Source organism: Ooceraea biroi, chromosome 5, assembly GCF_003672135.1.
Source record: "Ooceraea biroi isolate clonal line C1 chromosome 5, Obir_v5.4, whole genome shotgun sequence".
NCBI classification, from domain to species: domain Eukaryota; kingdom Metazoa; phylum Arthropoda; class Insecta; order Hymenoptera; family Formicidae; genus Ooceraea; species Ooceraea biroi.
Window position 1 is genome coordinate 8485522 of NC_039510.1, and position 10330 is coordinate 8495851.

The following is a 10330-nucleotide window of genomic DNA, read 5'->3' on the forward strand; positions in this document are numbered from 1 at the left end:
GTGCAATATTGCGTGTGCAATCGTGCGGTGTGCAATCGTTCCGTGTGCAAATGGAGGCGACCCGATTTAAACTCGTACGTAATCTTAAACTTTAGTCAACGCACAAAGAAAACGTTACGTTAAGGGGATACTGGAGCTGCTAGTGAACTTCTTCGCGATGGTGCTGCCATTTGCACAAATATTTGCTTTTTATAAAAATTTGGCAAGTTGTACGCACAAAATTGCACTCGTCCACCTTCGGGATAAAATAAAGGAATATAATGAAGCTTTTCGAAGTGACTTTAGAAGCGTAATAAAAAAGATATATTGATAATAGATCAAAGTTTGATCTATTTTATCCCGAGGGTGGACGGGTGCAATTTTGTGCGTACAACTTGCCAAATTTTTATAAAAAGCAAATATTTGTGCAAATAGCAGCACCATCGCGAAGAAATTCCCTGGTCACTCCAGCTTGCCCTTCAGTTACATTACGTTCCGGTTTTACGGTAACGATTTTCTTTGTGCGTTGACTAAAGTTTAAGATTACGTACAAGTTTAAGTCTAAGGTCAGTACTTAACGTAACGTAACGCATTACGGAAAAGCTTGTGCGGTGGCCCTTAGTATTAGGCTGAAGTCACATGGCACGTATTTTTTGCGTAACCGCGTAACCAATCAAATCTTTGCCTGCAGAAGCTGATATCCAAATGAAACAATGTGATTGGTTACGCGGTTACGCGTTACGCAGAAAATACGTGCCATATGACTTCAGCCTTAGCGACGTGAGCGCTCACAAACCAAACTGAACGATTCGTATATACTTGACCGGAATTGAACGTAATTTTAAGGAATTGCTACATGCAATCGTTTGTATTTCGTTTGAAGAGTAATGAAGTGTGATTAAAAAGGTTTGTGAGTCCCTCAGTTAATTGTAATTAATTAATTATTTTTGCTTAACGTATTTAGCCGGAACAGATTAGCCGGAATAACTTCAAACGATATTTTTGTATGGAATCGTTTGTATTTTGTTTGTAGAGTACTGAAGCGTGATTAAAAAGGTTTGTGAGTCCCTCAGTTAATCGTAATTAAATGTTTATTACTTGGTAGTTAGCCGCAATATAGATTTCAGTTCCTCATGTTAAAAGAAAAAGGCGCCACTATTCTCTGAAATTCTATTGACAGTTTCCCTTCTATGATGTTGAATGATTTAAGCCATTATATACTTACCATGCATACTAAAAAAAGCAAAAATATATATAAATTAAACACTTCTTTCCCGTGTACATCAAGCTGTAAGATGTTAAGTAAGATATTTAATGATAATAAACGCCATGACGCTTGCATTATTTTTTTGTTTTATTCTTATCATAGTTATATATATGTATATAGTTATATTATTATATATAATACTATTTATTAATTCTGCGTTTATATATGTATATATATATTCCTACATCGTATTCGTCCCACGTTTTAATGAAGAGCAATACAGCATTGTATTATGTAAACTTAAAGCTATCGGCAACAGAGCCTAAATTTTAATTACCATTTATAAATATTTTAATTGTTTCTAAATCTAGATAATAAAACAAACTCGGTTAGAGAAATAAAAAAACAATGTATTTTTACACATTACAGATTTGAATAATTTGCATGTTCAATGTTAAATTAACAAATTTATATCATTATTGAAATTTGTTCTTTAATAATCTCGCATGCACGCACACGTATACGTGAAATGCTGTTAAAATGATCGAGTGTTTTATTGTCCGTTTTTTTATACATATTTATATTACAAATAGCTGTATACATATTTTTAATTAATAATTTGGAAAAATGCAAAGAAATATATTTACACTAAAGCCCGTTTTAGACTATGCAATATATTATAATATATTGCGCTAGATTTGACGCAATTTCTTGAGCAAATTTTTGCTGCAAGAATTGCTTGCCGTTGATTGCATAGTTTAAAACGGGCTTAAGATATTAAAAACGTATCACTTATTTTCACAATTCAACGTGATGTATGAGAAACGATAAATAACGATAAATAAAGTAACCGCAATGGCAATGATACGCGTGTAACAATATTTGAATATTTTGAATTAAATAGATCGTCGGAGGGCGCACCACACATACAGTTAAAGGCTAGTTATTAGAACGTCCTGCTCTTCGTGATGATGATCCAATCTGGTCATTAATATGTGATCCCCGGCATGTCCCTAGCAATCGACGGTTCTCCTGTAACAAAATTATATCATTAATAAAACAATCTAATAGGGTTCATCTCCTGTTAAATTTCCGTGGGACAAAGTTATTCAATGCAATGTCTGTTTATTATGTTTACTATTGTTTGGGATTAGATAATGTTTAGGAGAAATTAGAATAGAATTCACATTGTCGATCACATGTTCTACTTGCTAAATTAATATTATTCTTATAATAAAAGTTTCTCAAACACAGTTTGTGAATAACCTGTGGCTTTTTCATCATGATTTTCTATATCATGATTCTTATTATATTACGTTACATACGAACCTCGAATTAAATAACACATCAGCTCGGTTATTAATAAACCACACCAATATGATTAAGGTGCCGGCAACCAGACTACCCAAGATCGTGCTAAAACGTTCTGTCCCTGCTGATGGTTTAAGAAACATTCTGACGCTCAACGTTTGCCATATGGACTCTGTCTACATAGAGTACACACCAGACTTCATATTATATCCTAAAAATGAGAAGCCATTATTCAAGAGAATCTTTCAGAAAACATGCGATGCACAAGTAGTTTACGCATAACTTACCGTCGATGATAAATGCCGGACTCACAGCTGTACTATAATTGACGGTTGAGTTTATGCATATTTCTGTAAAATTGTATCCACCCATCCATGCGAGGCGGTTTTTGTGACAAGTCCTTTCATTCATGTCGCTGAGTTTTTCGCCAGTCAGCAAGGCTAGAAGCTGTCCAGTTAATGTCGTCGCGGCATTGAGTGCTCGGTGCACACCGACGTACAGTGGCAAAATCTGATTGATCAATTTAGCACCGGATGTTGAGGCTGCATGAAACCGAGTGCATTTAGCACTTTGGATGTAGCAATATAACATTTCTGTGACGAGATCTTCCAGCGGTATCGGCAGATCGGCAGACTGTGGCGCTGACTCGCCCGTCACTATCATTTCTAAAACATGATACACGAAAATCTCAATAATGAAAAATGCATAAAACGTATGTCGAAATCAAACAGATTGTGTACCTATTAAAATCAAGATTTTCCCCGTCGTCCAAGATATTGTTGTAGTATCGATTTTTTAATTTTTTTCCATGATTGGTTATAACAACAGTCGTTAGACTGGGCCTCGCCTCCAGAAAACTTTGCACAGATGTAGGTGGTACGTTATCATCTAGAATCGATGCATTCAACACTTTACTCAAACGATCTGTGGTATCATCTTTACTGCTGCTATGGAGAACTATTTTCCCTTTGCCCAGTTGGCCGAACTCGATCACACTCTTGATATCATCCAACTTCAGATTAATCCCACCGAGAGCGTTAAAATTGTTCTGCTTCATATTGTAAATCATACGACTTGATCCTATGTAATCAAATGCCTTTCCTTAAAAGGATAACTTTTTAAAACAGGCCATCGATAAACCATATGGATTACATGTGCAACATCAACTCTCAATACCATAGAAGGGAAACTGTCAATAGAATTTCAGGGAACAGTGGCGCCTTTTTCTTTTAACATGAGGAACTGAAATCTATATTGCGGCTAACTACCGAGTAATAAACATTTAATTACGATTAACTGAGGGACTCACAAACCTTTTTAATTACACTTCAGTACTCTACAAACAAAATACAAACGATTCCATACAAAAATATCGTTTGAAGTTATTCCGGCTAATCTATTTCGGCTAAATACATTAAACAAAAATAATTAATTAATTACAATTAACTGAGGAACTCACAAACCTTTTTAATCACACTTCATTACTCTTCAAACAAAATACAAACGATTGCATATAGCAGTTTCTTAAAATTGCGTTCAATTTCAGTCAAGTGTATACGAGTAACCGAACGGTTACTTTTAGCGCTTATAAGCGTAAGCGCTTAAAGCGTGTGAGCGTCCATCCCGAACGCACCCACAATAAAGTAAGCATGGTGGAAGTAACAAGGTGTGCTACTGCGCAGACATTTCTACTGACCAATAAGAGAGCGTGACAAGAGTCCGCCATCTTGAATAATTTAAGTGAATTAAAAAAAAAGATTCGAATAAGAAAAGGATTAAATAAAAGATCTTTTGTGTGTACTTATGGTAAATATATTTTTTTAATAAAATACAGGGTGTCCCAGACCTACCGTATCACCAGTTAATGGTAGATTCCTGAGGTGATTCTGAGACGAATGTTCCTCTTACAAAATCTCGAGGGTGGCGTAGTTTCGGCGCTACGAAGGGTTGTAGTTATCCTATCCTTGTGTAGAATTTTCCCGCGTTCAGTGACGGTGGGTCGAAGGAGTCTCGCGCATTGACATAGGAATATATGGACGGAGCCTTTTACGAGGGGAAGCTGAGATTAGCGGTAAGGGGAGAGCACTGGCACTTCGTGTAACTTCGGCTGTTCGGGTACGTTCGGTTTCGCCAGTGATATATATATATATATATATCCACGCCTGACTGACTATATATAGTCAAATCGTATATATTATTATTAAATATATGAATTAATAAAAACTATAATTGAAAAACTGTTATCGAACAATTGTTTATATGAATATAATAATAAACACATAACAATATATTTGTGTTGTAAGTTTTGTTTATTGTCCTTTAAATAGTACAATTTTATTAAGCTTATGCCTATCGTTCAAATTAACATTTTGTATATAATGTGTAAGTCTTATTTTAGTATATAAACTTATAATAGATTTAAATAAATGGTTTATATGGTTACTAAAGAAGCATTGATCATTTATATGCTCTTTTAATTCGTTGAATATGCCTTGACTGTTATGTGATGCAATGTTTTTCATAACATCGCATGTAAAGGTATTTATATGAATGGTACGCACATTTTTATTTATATTTATGTGCATAGTTATCGCGTTGTCAACAATTTTACATATATAAACAACATCACTCGATGGAAATATCAGTGCTCCTCGATTTTTTATATTGATCAAATTTTGATCTTTTTCAGGGTTTTTTGCAATTAAAGCATTACTGCACTCAACGCAATGTAAAGTTTTTAATAATTTCCTAACTATGCATCCTGCTATGTAAGAAATAACTTCAGATTTATATTGTGTTGTATATAAAGGTAAGCATGTCTGTACAAAATAATCATGATCTGTTTCAATTGTATGAAAAACATCCAACCATCGTGTATGTACATTTGTTGTTTCATTAATAACATTCACTGAGTTTTGTGAAGATGAAACATGCAGTATCGGTATATCCTCTAAATTAATATAATTACCAGTATCTTTCTCGCGTATTTCTGTGTGTATAATTAATTTTTTCAAAGCAGATATAAACTGTTTCGCTGTCGGATTGTTATTATATCCACCATGAGATCTTATACTTCCAAATAGTAGTTCTAGATGATCCTGACTGATTTTATACATGGGTGTATATATATCAACAAATTATTGTCAACGCAAGTAAACTTGTACATTTGAATCATACTCTGAGTATTGATGAGAAATGCAAGAAAACCTGTTTTTACTTTGGAATGTAGTATACTTTGATATTCTTTACATAGTGACAAGTTTTTTATATATTCAGCACAATCTTCAGCTTTTGCAATTATTTCTACAGCATTTTGTGCACTTATTGGCTTTTTGAATCCATGCTGCCTTTGATTTTTAGAATTAAAGATATCAAACAGATCATTAAAAATAGATATAAATGTAGCTGTTGCATCACAATTTGGGTGTTCTTCCGAAAGGCCCACCCCTCCGATTTTGCTGAACTTTTACAGGTAGTCTCAGGACATCATATTAAGGTCAGTTGTGAAGGTTTTATATGCGGCTTTTTAATGGTTTCCAAGAAAAAAATGTTTTAATTATTTTTGTAAATTTATTCAAAATTTGAATATTTATGTGGAAATACAATACGTATGATTCACCTAACCTAACCTAACCTAACCTCCTTTTTCCAAAATCATTGTAACAATTATTCACCAATCCCCGAATACATTTTCACTATAGAGCTTATCAGTGATGCAAAAGGATTCAAATCTCCCTTTTCTATTTCCCTGTGCCAGAGATATTCGCACAGATGGTAGTCGAGATCAGCTTTCGGAATGCCACCTCTCTGTAATCGTGCTCGCAAAGGCCGCCATTGAGACTCAATCATCTGAGTGTTTACCCCGGTTTCGGGATCCACAAAATGTTCCTCATGGTTCACACTGGAATGATTATATCCATGATCCTTGAGACAGTCATAGGCACGCCAGCAGTCCGAGTGAATTATTGTCCCAGGAAGTATATGTTTTTTTATTAAAGGAAACAAAGCCTCACTTGTGCGACGATTCTCAGGACAAATCTCCAAACGAAGCTCTCCAGTGTCTACCTGAATTGCCCCAAAAATCCAAGTTCCTTCAACAAGACGATCTTTTTGATATTTCCGCTTGCCAAACTTCATCTCATCGATTTCGACAATTTTGTTTGGCCCGCCAAGCGGTCCTCGGTTTTCGAGAAGCGAATCAAATGCCAACATACATACTTCCTTCGAAAAAGTATACATATCAGCAATTGTCTCGTCGCTAATTGATGGCTGGTCGTCTCTTCGAACCTCTCTTCGGACGTTTTCGTAAGAGCTCTTCGTTGCGAAGTAGTAGGTAAGCAAGATTGTATCTTCCATTACTATGTTGTGATGCTCAAACCACGTATTCTCACTCATCGTCCTCTCAATGTTATGCCTTTTACATTTAAAACGCAATCCGACAGCTGTCTCGGAACTTTTATAGTCTCGGGAAAAAGGAAAGATGGACATCCATTCTTTGGGCACTTTCGTTTTTTAGGCAAAAGACCCACTTCCTGGCACCAGCTAATAGTAGACTCCCGAGTAGCGAGGACACTTAAAAGCCTCCGAAAGTTCCAGGAACCCTTTAAAGCAGTAGCAGTGGCTAGTGGAGAAGTAGAGCGAGAAGTAGAAGCAGTAGAAGCGGAAGAAATAGAAAAAGCCATAGCAAATCGATTCCTTAATCAACAATTCTCCTTAGGTCGACACACCTGGCAATTTATTGATATGATTTATTTATTAAATAAAAATGATACAGTGTCTTTCTCTAAAATTAATCACAAAAACAATAATAAACATAAGCTCATCGTATACTACGCATAAATAATAAATAAAGTAATAAAAACCAATACACAAACAACACTTACTGCGAGAAAAAACACAAATGATTAAAACTAGTATTAGATGATCAGAGAACAGAGATACACATCCGTAGGTGGTGGAGATCAGCAAACGAATGATAAGCAAGGTGATATTGCTATAAAATAAGATCATATACACACAGTAAACTTTCGGTGTCCTGTAGGTTTATCGCTTGAGAATTTCTCAGAAATAGAATCACAGTACCGTGGGGAGAAGGAGCTCCGCCAGAAGAAAACTATTGACATCGCTTGTATTTGTTTACCTTCTGCGTAGACGCAGCGGCGGAGAGAGTAGCAGAGAGTGATCAGATGCTTGTAAACAGCAATTTTACTTTAATTTTGGAATAAACTGGAGGGTCAAAATGAAGGAAAACTATTTTTGCGGTATCCAAAATGCTTTTTTATTTAAGGTCGTCCTTCGTCTTGCAAAGTACATGCGTGGATACTGTGTGTTCCGCCCCCCCTACGGGGGGCTCCACTACTGTTAAAAATAACCTAACCCAACCCAACCCCGATTTTACTTTATTTTTGTATGTGAAAATTTTAAAAACTTTAAATTAGCGAAAATAATTGAAAAATTTTTTTCTTGGAAACCATTAAAAAGCCGCATATAAAACCTTCACAATTGACCTTAATATGATGTCCTGAGACTACCTGTAAAAGTTCATCAAAATCGGAAGGGTGGGCCTTTCGGAAGTACAGCCCACAATTTTTGAATTGTGATAATTTTAATGTCTTTTCGCAAAAAATTAATGACTTAGCAACTGACATGCTTAACAATTGTGAAGCTAATTTAACTTTCATCTTATTCTTATGAAATGCTATATGCTTAGTTCTCAACTTATTAGCTAAGTGCAAACCTTCTGCTTCCTGTAGTTTATGTAGTTCCTCAAAGTATCTCCATTCGATTGCATTTCCATTTGGATCGTAAAGTAATTTTAGTCTGCCAATGGTATTTCGTATTAGTTTTATCATGTGACTGGGATCCAAATATACGTAAACATTAGTGTCGTTAGACGGATGTTTGAACCAAGTTTGAAAGTTTTTAGAGTCACTAAAATTACACCCTAAACTGTGTAACATTGTGAGATTAGTTTGCAACCCATCACACGTCAGTGCCACAATTAACATTCCACTCTCGTGAACTGCTGTCAAGCATTGCAAAACTAAATTTCGTTTTTGTTCAGTAGACATGCCATTTATTAAATAATACGCAATTGGTATTTTCCATGATTGATTAATACAAACAACACAAAACACTAATGCTTCTTTAGCAACCTTTGTAGTGTCACGCTCAATATAGTTACCGCGATCAACATAACTAACAAATTTATTTTTATACAAGTCAACATGCTGATGAATCGCCATTTCGTCGAAAATTAATGTACCTATCAGTTTATATGAAACAGATTGTACATGCAGTTTTATAGCATTCAAAGCTGCCGTTATAATGCCAGCCTTTCCGTTTATTGAGCGATACCATTTAGAGATTGTTTTAGCATGCGGTAAAACATTACAAAATTTATAGCGAACAAAATTATATGCCCTTGGTGAATAGAAATGCAGGGATAATGCAAATTTACGTAAATTAGAGTTACATTTTCTAAGTGTGGGTACGTTTTTACGTTTTTTTAATGAAAGTTGTACTAATTCTTTCATATCTTCATTTAAATATTGTAAAATATCAGACTCACTTGTTGTAATGAAATTACGCTTTCATAATTCTTTTAAAACAGTTTTCAATGTATGAATAACTTTTCTTGACTTCTTTTTATTGTATGTTGCATCATATAACTTCCTCTTCAGCAATTTCATTTCTTGTGCATGAATCTTTCGTAGACGAACCTTGCTAGGAGAATTAAAGTTTCTTCTGGGAGAAATATATGTCGACTCATGTTTTACAGTAAGAGTATTTTGTGTTCCAATGCTTCTGACGTTACAAGTACTGGTTTCATTATCTGCAAATAATAGTGCTGATTATTAGATATTTTATTAGTATAAGATGATAATAAAATAAACAACTTTTAGAACATCTATATAGAAAACGATTCTATACTTACCAACTTCTATATCTTCCGGATCTTATGCGATAGATATGGATTCAGGCTTTTGATTTGCTTTTTCTAAGCCTCCATATAAAGACTGGATCTTTGTAGACAACTAGAAAATAAAAGCCTTATTGCAATATATGGTAATAAAAATGTATAGTAAATTTATATTATTTTTAGTAATTACATATGGAACAGCATCTTCTTTCAATTTTCTTAATGTAAGATAAGGTTTATAATCTTCTTCTTTAAAGTGTTCAGAACAGACAGCTGCTGTTTTATTTGGATGCCACTTTTTAAATGTATTGCTTCCAGCCACTTATCTCGTCTGATGACATCTTTGGGGATTCTAAATATTGTTAACAATATTTCTTTAATAATTATACAATAATCACATACCATTTTTAATACATATTTGTTATAATTGCATGAATTTGTTACAAACTGAAAAGTAATGCCAGTCAAAAGTTTGAGAGCACTAATAAACATGTTTAGCAAGGCTGTGTTTTGATTTTCACTGCCAGTACTGAAAATTTATAAATTCGTTATGTAAATATGTAAACTGTAGATTTTTAGTGAATAGTGGAACATAGCGTAAGAATAATTACCTAATCTGGATAATTAATCTAGATAAATAGTCATTATTATTTTTATCTGAAACGTTTTACCGGCATTGTATATAACCTACAATTGTATGTTTTACTTACAGATGAAACGAAATTTTCGGATCATTATTCTCTTTCATACGTTGTTGCCAATTTTTCCTTTGTGTATTAATACGATTGTTACATCCCGACACAACACAATAAGTCATGGTAAATGTAATTTCAGTACTTGTTTTTTCCAGGTTCTTCACAACTTTACAACACTTTCACGAATATCATTCGGGCGATGTCGAAAACAGCCGA

General features: G+C 34.4%; 1 non-coding gene across 1 annotated transcript; it reads right to left on the bottom strand.

Annotated features, from left to right (window-relative positions):
* Window positions 1-1716: 1716 nt before the first annotated feature.
* On the bottom strand, window positions 1717-3772 carry LOC105275119. Its single transcript, XR_003406537.1, has 4 exons — window positions 3238-3772; window positions 2785-3162; window positions 2516-2708; window positions 1717-2218 (listed from the first exon to the last, which is right to left on the bottom strand). It is a non-coding gene; the product is annotated as a nicastrin (transcript).
* Between the last annotated feature and the right edge of the window lie 6558 nt (window positions 3773-10330).